We start from the raw sequence: 10,824 nt of genomic DNA on the forward strand, positions 1-10,824 counted from the left end.
TTAGTTGCTAGAGCACAGGGTGCAGAGCCAAACTTGGTCCTTCATTCTGGTTCTGGCACCAACTAGTTGAGAGTCCTTGAATAAGTCAGCTTTGCAGACCTCGGAGTCCTCATCTGTAGTCAGTATCTGGGGATTAGAACACCTATTGGCAACTTATTTGGGGAGATATTGTGTAGGAAAGGCCCTGGCACATCCAAAGTGCCAGATAAGTGCTAGTTGTTACTAATGTCAACGTTATTATCATCTTTGTCTTCTTTCCTTATATCTCTTCTTAAGATGCCTATTTCTGATCATAGTCATAGCTTCTTTGATTATTTTACCTTTCTTGTTTTCCTTCTCTATCCCTTCTTCTCCCTCTCTTCAATAAATTATTGGAGATATGCTACTAAGCCTAGTAGTTGAGGCAGCTGAACAAGCAGTCCAATTCCTGGGCTTTGTTTTTAACCACCTCTGGCCGAGAAAAGGATACCATCACACATTCTTTCCCTCCTTATTCTACTTGGTCTGAGCATTGTGAGTCTTTCTTTTCTAGAGTTCCCCTGAAGAGTATTTTCTACTCTTTCCTGCCTTTTCCTATCCTTGAATTGTTTGAGAAATGAAGCAGCTGCACCACTATAAAGTCCTTTGGCTCTGACTCTGTGATTCTGTGAAAAGATCAAATGCTAGTCTGCTGTGGCCACCAGGTGTGTTGTTAGCATGTGCACCTTTGTTGAGCACCTACGACCAGCAGTATATAAGCTCTGAGTAAGACTGGTTCTGAAACATTATATGCCCCAAGAATAACCCAGGAGGCTTGGTAAGATGCAGAATTCCTGCATTGGAAATCTGCGGAGTCCTAAGTGATTCTAATAAAGGTGATCAGTGATTGCATTTAGAGAAATAATGATATGAGAATTTCAAAAATAAATGATAGCTGATTCTTGCTCTTAAGAAATTATAATATAGGAGAGATAAAAAAGAATTATAATAAGAGGCAAAATGAAGTGCTATAATAGAGGCACAGAGAGAAGTATTTTGGATACTCAGAGGAAGGTTATAAAAAAACTAGAGGCCCAGTGCATGAAAATTCATGCACTGGAGAGGTGGGGGTCCGTCAGTCCGGCCTGCCCCCTCTCACAGTCCAGAAGTCCTCAGGGGTGGGAGGCAACCCGGCGATCAGGGGAAAGCAACGCCCCCATCACACCTCTGCTGCTGCCACTGCCAGGAGCACAAGCCTCAGCTGGCCCTGGTTACCTGAGCCTCGGGCGGCCCTGGGTGGGCTAGGCAGCCACCATCCGAGGCTTGCCTGCATCTCGGGCCGGCCCTGAGCGGCTGGGCAGCCGACATCTGAGGCTTGCTTGCGCCTTGGGCTGGCCCTGGGCGGCGGGGGGGTTGAGGGGACTGAGGGACTCTGGAGGCAGGCACACAGAGCGGCCAGACCTGCCTGGGGGCGGGCCCAGCCGTGCTGCATGCCTGCCTCCCTGAGGGGCTGAGGGGACTAGGCGCCACCATCTTGTGGCTGTGGGCACAGCCGTCTTTGAGGGCACGGCAGTCAATTAGCATATCCCCTCCTTATTGGCTGTGGGTGCCGCCATCTTTGTGAGGGCATGGTGGTCAATTAGCATATTCCCTCTTTATTAGATAGGATAAGGTTTTCCAGAGTAAATGGCACTTGATGTAGGAGTATAGTTTCTTCAATATGAGGAACAAAGAGAAGAGCATTTTAGCCCTTGGAACAACATAAGCAAAGGTACAGGGTAAGAAAGCATGATGGTATTTGCGAGGATGGTCAGTACCATGTGCTGGGGAGGGTGCAGGATATGTGCAGAGTTTCAAAGGGAGATGAGGTGAGAGATGGAGGCTTGGTAGAAGGTTTGGACTTTGGGCACATAGTACTGTAAGTGCTAAGTAAGTGATGTTTTGGGGGAGACTAGAGAATTGTCATGATCAAAACAGTGTTGTAGAAAGATCACTACCGACACTAGTGAAGGTTGGATTAGAGAGGTGAGGGGTTAAATGTAGTAGATTAACTATTTTACAGTACCATCTGTACTGAGGGCACAAGTAACAAGAGAAGGGCATAGAAAGAGCAATAGGGCACTGTGGCATGAGCACATGCTTATCTTGAAGTGTGATTGGACCTTCCATGTAGGATCGTTTTGTTGGCATTGAAAATTTAAAGATGTTACTTTCAGAATCATCATAGAGAAATTGTTGATACCATTTAAGTGGCTGAGACAGCCCAGGGAGAAAATGTAATTCCTCCTCAGCTATCACTGGTCTCTTTTCCCACACTGGTACTTTTACATTCTAACCAGAGTCTGAGAGTTGAATTTTGTCTGGCCCTATTCTATGCCCACATCCCCTACACAAGGCCATTGATCTTATTAACTGATAAGAGTGTAATTAGTCGCCTCCTAAGGAGGCATTTCTTTCCAGTACTTGAACAATGCACAGTGATTGAACCATTATCCAAGCACTGATTGGCTAGATGGGGAAAAGGAAATCCTGTCCCTCTCTTCCAGTGACCAGGCTGGCCCCTTGTCCATTGTGTCTGGTCCAAGCAGACAGCTTACATAAACTTGTACTCTGTGGGGGGATCTGCCACTTCTTGGTCCCGGAGGTGTTCAGGAAGGACAGGATGGCCCCTTCAGCACATTTCCTTCCTCACTAGCAGTCTAAGAAAACCTGGAATAGGGCCATAGTTGATAGATTGGCCTAGAAAAATAGTAATAATTGTCCATTGTTCTCCATAGTCCTCTCATTACCCTTTTTAGAAGCTAAAAGCAGCAGTCCTGGAAGCATTTATATTTTCCAAAGTTTTTGTAACAAATATGAATTAATTTTATAATCAGTAAAGTTTTATATAAAAATATTGTGCTGCTTCTGTCATCACTATGAAAGATGTCATCCTTCTCAGTATGATCCCTATCCACTGACCCTGTCCCTGTTGCCCTGAAGGGACTGTCAAGTGTTTAAATGTTTCTTATGTTATGGACCCTTTAGGAATCTGTTGCAGTTGTTAGATAACTCCTTTCTATGAAATTGTACTTTTCTGAGGCTTCAGAACTGACTGATATCAATTAATTCCCTTAAAAGCCAAAGAACAGAAAAGGAATAGCTCTATTTTTTTTTTAAGAGAAAGAAAAAAACCAACCAACTCACTGATAGTGAACTAATAGTGAAGGATAGTAGTTCATTCTTGAGGAATTTCTTTGAGTTGTTTGAAAAGTGGCTGCATTGAAGCAGATGTTTATATGCATTTAATTGTTATAAGAGATACATTGAAGAACAACTTAAAGACTTGACTCCAAAACAGCACTTTTATTTGTGATGCTTCCTTGGTTTACAACTATTTTAATTCTGAAATGGAAGCAGAATTTGGAAGCTGACAAGGTTGAACCCTAACACTGCTCTCCCTGAGCTGGGAAAATACACGGTGCTTTTTTTTTTTTTTTTAAGTGATTTTGGGACTATCAGTCTTTTTTAATAAGTGATGATGTTACTTGAGAAATTAGGGTATATCATCTAGGAAAATTTTCTAGGCTTCTACAAAACCAGTTGTCCCAGCGTCTCTGGGCTTAGCTGGTGGTACTTATCTTTATGATGACTGGACCTTGATCCCTTGATTGCCTGGTGGTCCTGCGTCTGTGTCAGGACTGTTAAGATGGCCCCCTCCTTATAAGCTTTGATACGTGTGGCCGTCATGCTCCTTCTATGGATCACCTTCACTAATTTCTGTTGATTTTCTTTCCAGCCATCTCCAAGGCCCATCAGGTCCTTCTGCTCTATAAATGTTGATAGACTGTCCAAGTTCATTCTTCATGCCTGACATTTGTGCCTTTGCTTATAGAATCTTTAGAATAGAGTGGACTTTGACTGTAGCTCTAGTGCTCTGAGTAAAGAGTCTCCCAACAGTGAGGACTTATGCTTTTCCTTGGTCATGGTTTCTCCCCTCTCCTATGCCCAGGTCAGTCTTCCCCATGCCTGCCCATGTGTGGTGGAGCTTGGCCTCTCACATTGATTATCTCTTGTTACCCTAACCGTGGCCTCTGGGATATAGGAGGAGTTGGAAGGGAGCCAGATCACTCTTGGTTGTGGTGATCATGGAAGGTTTCAGAAGAGGTAAGGCTTGAGCCTGACCTTTTATTGTGGGTAACTTAATGACAGATGAGCCTGACCAGCATGGCTCAGTGGTTGAGTTTGGACCTATGAACCAGGAGGTCACGGTTTGATTCCCAGTCAGGGCACAAGCCTGGGTTGCGGGCTTGATCCCCAATAGGGGGCGTGTGGGAGGCAGCCGATCAATGATTCTTTCTCATCATTGATGTTTCTATCTCTCTCTCCCTCACCCTTCCTCTCTGATAGCAATAAAAAAATATATTTTTAAGTGACAGATGAGAATTCTATCCCTGTAGAGCAGTGGGGAGGAGAGAGAAAAAGCCTTGTGTGTCTTTAGGGGCATTCCGAGTGTTCTGGCTAATGTGGCAGGCTTGTGACGCAGAGTGCAGAGAGGTAATGTTAGGCAACTTGTCTGCCCCCATAGGTAGTGGAGAGAACTAAATGCAGTTCATTGTACTCTTCCGCCTTTCACTAAAGCAGTTTTTCAGTATGTTGCCAGGGAAAGAGAATGGGACAATGGAGTTTGACCGGTTTTTATATCTCATTTTTGTCACATACTAACAATAACCAGAAGCAATTTTCCTTACCTCTCAGAATTTTAATTTCTTTATGTTTAAAATTGTGATAAAGCCCCATTTATAGGATTGTTGTGAAATAAACTAACCTTGTATAAAGGATTCGTTTTCTACTTTTTGTTACGTAGTCTCACTACTCAGAAGCTTTCTCTGAGGACACAGAACATTCCCTAGCACTGTATCAAGGCCTTCACAATCTGACAGAACTATGCCCTTCAAGCCTTACCCCTGCCCCAACCATCTCAACTTCAGCCACATTGCACTGCTCAGAGTTCCTTGAGTGTTGATTTCCTGCTCTCCTGCCTTGCCCTCACACCTCTGCTCTTTTGGGCATCTCCCAGGAATACATTTTGTCCTCTTTCCCAGTCTTCTTCATTCCCTAGCCCCTGCTCGAATATTATCTGTTTCTGAAATCTAACCCACAAACCTTGCCCCAGAGCAACCTGCTCCAAATTCCTATAGTACTTACTAGCTATAGAATTCCTTTTCTGTGTTGTGCTCTTAACTACCTTTTAAGGTTGTCCTCAACTCCCACCTTAGATTCTAAATCTTACATCTACAAAGCTGTCCAGCATAGCAATGAGTAACATTAGGTACATTATAAATATTTGTCAATTTAATCTTGTAGGTGACTTGTTCAGGAATGAAGAAAACTTATATCTTAACAGAAGACATTTGTGCCTGTGGTGGTTTTACACTAATACAGAGGGAATTGAAACTCTTCAGAGAGGAATCTTTAGAGAGGTTTAAAACAGTAAAGGGAGTTATTTCTTAAGTTCTTTACAATCCTCCTGAAACCCATTTTTTTTCCTCCTTTAAGACAAAGATGATTGATTGTCAAGATTTCTCTTTATTACTCCCAAAGGCATGTGAGAATGGAAAGCTTGTCCAAAAACTCTAGTTTATAATATGGTATCTTTGAAAGGTATTAACACAAATATAAATATTCAAATATTCACATGATCTGTCAAGTAAGTGGAAACAGTCTTTATGCAACTACAGTCTTCAGTGCAGATTTTTGAAGTTGCTTTGAGGCTTATATTTTGTCAGATTCAAGATGCCCATCTCTACACACCAGACATAACAATTTTCAAGTGAGCTGTTAAATTTTTTTCACAGCAAGTAATGTAAAGGAGGAATTGGCTCATAGAGTCAGTTTATTCATCTCTAATGCAGTGGTTCTCAATTAGAGAGATGAGCCAGTTCTGAAAATTTGCCCCAAACATGTGGCTATGTCAGGAGACATTTTTGTTTGTCACAGTTGGGGAATGTGACTTAGCATCTAGTAGGTGGAAGCCAAGAATGCTCCTCAACATCCTGCAATGTTCATGACTTCCCCCACAACAAAGAATCATTGAACCCCAACTGTTAAAGAGTCCTGAGGTTGAGAAACTTTGCTCTGGTGAGGAGTAAAGGACCTTAATTCATAGACTTTTAGAGAAGAAAACAAATCTTTCATGGAAAGGCACCAACTGGAACCTAATCTTCTGTTTGTTTGCCTCAAATGTTCTCTCCCTGCAATCACTCCACTTACCTAATCTTTCCTTCCCCAGCTTTAAATATTAATTGCTCTATGAAGCCTTGTTAATCTGCTGTAGTCCCCTTAATCTCTAGATTATTGTAGGAAATTTAGTTTGCCACTTGGTTAAATATTATCTGATACTCTTATTTCTTGTCTCTTCCTTGCCCAAATTAATAAGCTCTTCAAGGATAGTGAATCTTTTGTTTCCATAATACCTGCCTCAGTGTTGGGTAGGAGGTAGGCAATCAGTATGTCATGATCTGTGTGAGGCTTTGAAGAGAAGATACTGTGTGCTGAGACACTGTGTATGTCACTGAGATACATGAATGTTACATTAGTTAGTAAGCCCACCCACCTTTCCAGAGGCCTAAGGAATGGCAGGCAGTGAGTGAGGCAGCCTTTGTAGGTCTACAGGATCTCTATATACATTGTTAGTTATCCAGACGTAAAAACAGAACTTTAAAAAACAAAACTCTGAGGCAAAAAAATAAAAAGAAAAAGGTTATCTTAGGTAATCTTTAAAAATATACAGGAGAAGTACAGATTGGTAGTTACAAAAGTCATGGGGATATAAAGTATAGCACAGGAAATATAGTCAATAATGTAATAACTATGTCTGGTGCCAGGTGGGTACTGGAAATATCGGGAGAAACACTTTGTAAAGTATATTATTGTCTAACCACTACGCTGCTGAAACTAAAACAAAATAATATTGATGCACACTGTAATTGAAAAAAATAAGACAAAAATTTAAATATACAGAACCATTTGGTTATGAGATGGAGGGGGGAAGAACTCACTAACATATAACTAATTTTAGGCTTTCAAAAAATTGTCTCAAATAATCAGATAAATTTGATCTCTCTTGAACAACAATTTTGTGAGGAACAAGTGATATTTGGAAATGAAGGCACAAGTAAGGAGGATTGTCCTATCGCTAGGGTAGCTGATTGTGATGTCAGAGTACATTTTTATGGCACCATTTTAAGTGTAAAACTTTGTGTCCTGATGGAAAGTTGACAGATTTGTATGTGCTGCCATATAAACAGTGTTAATTCATTATCGAATTATAAGTTACTCAGAAGTGTTGGCCAGTTAATTTGCTGGACTCTAAGGATTCCTTATCCTACAGTGTTGCCTTTGGGGGATTCTGCTCTGATATATTTGACTGCACAAAAACTTTATCCTTCTTTACTGAGCTTCAAGAGTAAAAGGGTCCATCAATTGGAAAGGACTTGGAGTGTAATGTAAATGAAAATGAATTTTTAAGAAGTTTAAGGTTTGGAAACTAAAGAACTACTTGTTTTTCTTGCTCTTTCTTCATTTGCTCACTGTGGCCTGAGGTGAATGGAGTCCTTTGTTTTGGTTCATCCAAACTGCTCTCTTTAATGTGTGTTCTGGACCATTCCCAAGAAATGCTGTAGGCTTATGTTGAAGGTCTGGGATCTGAGAAAGAAACAGAGCTTGGAGGTGTCAGACAGTGTGCTACTGCTCAGCTAAAGATTCAGGCATCTATGCTTTGTACAGTTATAAAACTGGGAACCTTCCCACCCAATAAAATGGTAATGATTTTTGTTTTTTGTGGTTTTTTTTTTTTTTAATTGAGCGTTTCTTTTGAATAAAAAGAAAACGTGAGGACAGGCCACTAGAGGGCAGAATAGTCACACTTCCAGGTGTAATTCATTCTGCTAGAGTGAGACCAGTCAGAACACATTTACTAATGTTTATCAATATAGGAATTTGTAAAACAATGGAGTACCTACTTTAGGGTGCATACTAATCAGCAGAAGAGCTTTTTAAAAATGAGGCTTCCTGGGCCTCTATCCTCAAATATTCTGACTTTATAGCTCTGGATGGGATCCAGGATTCTCTTGGATTTTATTTAGAGAAACGCTGATCTTAATATTTTGGGCATTGTTGCCTGATTATCTTTTCTCTTAGGATTCGAAAGCAAAATGATTATTTTGGAGGAAAACACTTAATAGAAAGCAAGGTTTAGGGGAACTAGAATGTTGTTAATTTAAAGATCTTTGTTTAACAAGTTTCAAAGGATACTGGCTTTATAAAGATTCAGAATCAAAGCTACTTGTTTTTGTGTGGAATTATTCTTCAATCAGTAAAAATGATAGAATCCTTAGGCTATAAGTCTAAAAATTTTTAATTAAATATCCCTTTCATGATCTTCTCACAGTGCAAGCTACAGGTAAAATTAACCTTTGGATGTCATAAAGACCCCACAGAAAATGTCTTGGCATTGTGAATTGTAGTTGCAGAGACCTTCTGAGTGGAGTTTATGGAATCCCATCATCATCTTGAACAAGTATAGAGAGACTCCTCTATATGTAAATATCCAACTACGGGAAATACACATTGTCCTTCTAGCAGGGGTGCTGATTTTATTTTCACCAGTGCCCCCAAAGAGCAGTGCATCCTTGAGGGGGAAGTTTTACCATTGCTCTTAAATGGAAAAAAGAATGTGGTAAAATCATTCAAATCTGTGATTACACAGCTCAAAAAGTTAGAGAGCTGGGGGGAGGGGCAAGAAAAATGAAACTTGGTTCTGAAGCTGGGGTTTTGACCAATGAAAGGAAGATAGTATTTTTTCAGATGTATATAAAAACAGTGTATCTTTTCTTATTCTCTCCTGGGCATTCTTTTCCCAAGAATATAACCCTCCATCCTTACATATCTCATACAAATATTTTTTAGTGTTACTTTCTCCATCCTAGTTTTCAAGGTTCTTCTGTGATTGTACTAGTATGTGGATGAAAAGGAAAGCTCTGTAACCACACACACACACACACACACACACACGCAGATATAAAAAATTATCCTATCTAATAAAAGAGTAATATGCAGATTGACCATCACTCCAACACACAAGATGGCTGCCCCATGTGGTCAAAGATGGCTGCCCCCATGTGGACACAAGATGGCCACCACAAGATGGCCAGCAGCGGAGGGCAGTTGGGAGGGACCAGGCCTGCAAGGGAGGGCAATTGGGGGTGATCAAGCCTACAGGGGAGGGCAGTTAGGGGTGACCAAGCCGGCAGAGGAGGAAATTTGGGGGCGACCAGGACTGCAGGGAAGGGCAGTTGGGAGGGGACCAGGCCTGCAGGGGAGGGCAGTTAGGGGCAAACAGGCTGGCAGGGGAGCGGTTAGGCATCAATCAGGCTGGCAGGGGAGTGGTTAGGGGGTGATCAGGCTGGCAGGCAGAAGCGGTTAGGGGCAATCAGGAAGGCAGGCAGGCGAGCAGTTGGGAGCCAGCAGTCCTGGATTGTGAGAGGGATCCCAGATTGAAGAGGGTGCAGGCTGCGCTGAGGGACACCCCCCCCCCCCCCATGCATGAATTTCATGCACCGGGCCTCTAGTTTTTTAAATGAAAGGCTAAAACTCTAGAATGTCATTTTAGGTATGATTTTATAGAAATGGGAAGATTCTTAGAAATGCTGCCGTGTTTACAATAAACTTTAATTATTATTACTTTTAATAATCTCTGTATGTTATTAATCTTAACAGTGCTCCTAAAGTTTGATGCTAATATGAATTATTATACCCAAGTAATCTTCCCAGTAGAGGAATCTCTATAAGAGGTTTGACTCTTTGAAAGTTCAATAAATCCAATAATGTTAATCACTTGGGAAGCCTGCTTATAGTTAATATCTGGAACAGATAATAAAATGAGAATCTGTGCACTATAATTATGGAGCTCAGGACGTATAGTGTTAACTTTATTGTAGAGAATTGCTCTGGCTCACATAATATAAAAAATTGAATCCTTACAAAATGGATGGACTAATGAATAGCCAGAGATCCTCAAACTGTCTTAGTTGTAGGTATCCCAAGAGTGAATTTTCCCTTCAGTATTTGGGGCAGCCAGGAGAACCTTGGGGTAATGAGTCCGGGGCTGATATCTCTGCCTCTTCATCCATTTCCCCCCAGTGTCATGGAAACATGTTCTCTGTTTGTGCCGTTATGTGACAAAGGTTGGGAAGCACTGTAAAGACCATGTCCTTTAATTCTTTCTAGTTTCCGTTCATAATTTTATGATCAGTACCCTTCAAAATGTTCCTAGTATTCTCTCTTGATTTTTATCTAGAAAAACATCTTATGCAGCAGCATTATCAATGTCTACTTTGAAATACTTTGTAAAATGAAGTATGCAGGTTCCTTCTAAAGTTTTACCCTAAGGTGACTTAAAAATAAAAATATTTTTGAAAAACATTTAGGCCATCATGTATTTTGTAATACAGTTGGGTCACTGCTGATTCCCAAGATACATGTGTTTAAACAGAAGCTTTCTCATTCATCACCAGTCTAAACTTTCATCCAAATTTATTTAATGATGATGCAAGCCCACAGCATTGGTGTTGGAGTTCATCACCATGGAAGTGTTTCTGTCAACAAATCCTCGCTTGGCTATCATGAAATTGATTTTGCAGGGAAAAGGAGGATAATTGTGAAATACTTCTTTTACTTCTAAAGATCTTTACAGTTTGCCTAAATGTATCCAAATGAATTGTGTTTAAAATCAATAACTAGCAATAAAATTAACCAAACTAAATCAACAGTTACAAGGTTGGAAAGGGAAAATGGCAATGAGCTACTTTGTCTAAAATCATTTTT

The 10,824-nt window shown here is 40.8% G+C and overlaps 2 protein-coding genes across 2 annotated transcripts in view; one reads left to right on the forward strand and one right to left on the reverse strand.

The window, feature by feature from the left end:
• The window catches only part of CMSS1 (cms1 ribosomal small subunit homolog), a 398,213-nt gene that overhangs the window by 15,745 nt on the left and 371,644 nt on the right, over positions 1–10,824 (forward strand). The window lies entirely within an intron of this gene.
• LOC114226681 (filamin A-interacting protein 1-like) overlaps positions 1–10,824 on the reverse strand; it is a 123,863-nt gene that overhangs the window by 5,940 nt on the left and 107,099 nt on the right. The gene's annotated exons all lie outside the window — the stretch shown is intronic.

The sequence above is a fragment of the Eptesicus fuscus genome, chromosome 3 (genome assembly GCF_027574615.1).
Source record: "Eptesicus fuscus isolate TK198812 chromosome 3, DD_ASM_mEF_20220401, whole genome shotgun sequence".
In the NCBI taxonomy this organism is placed as follows: Eukaryota; Metazoa; Chordata; class Mammalia; order Chiroptera; family Vespertilionidae; genus Eptesicus; species Eptesicus fuscus.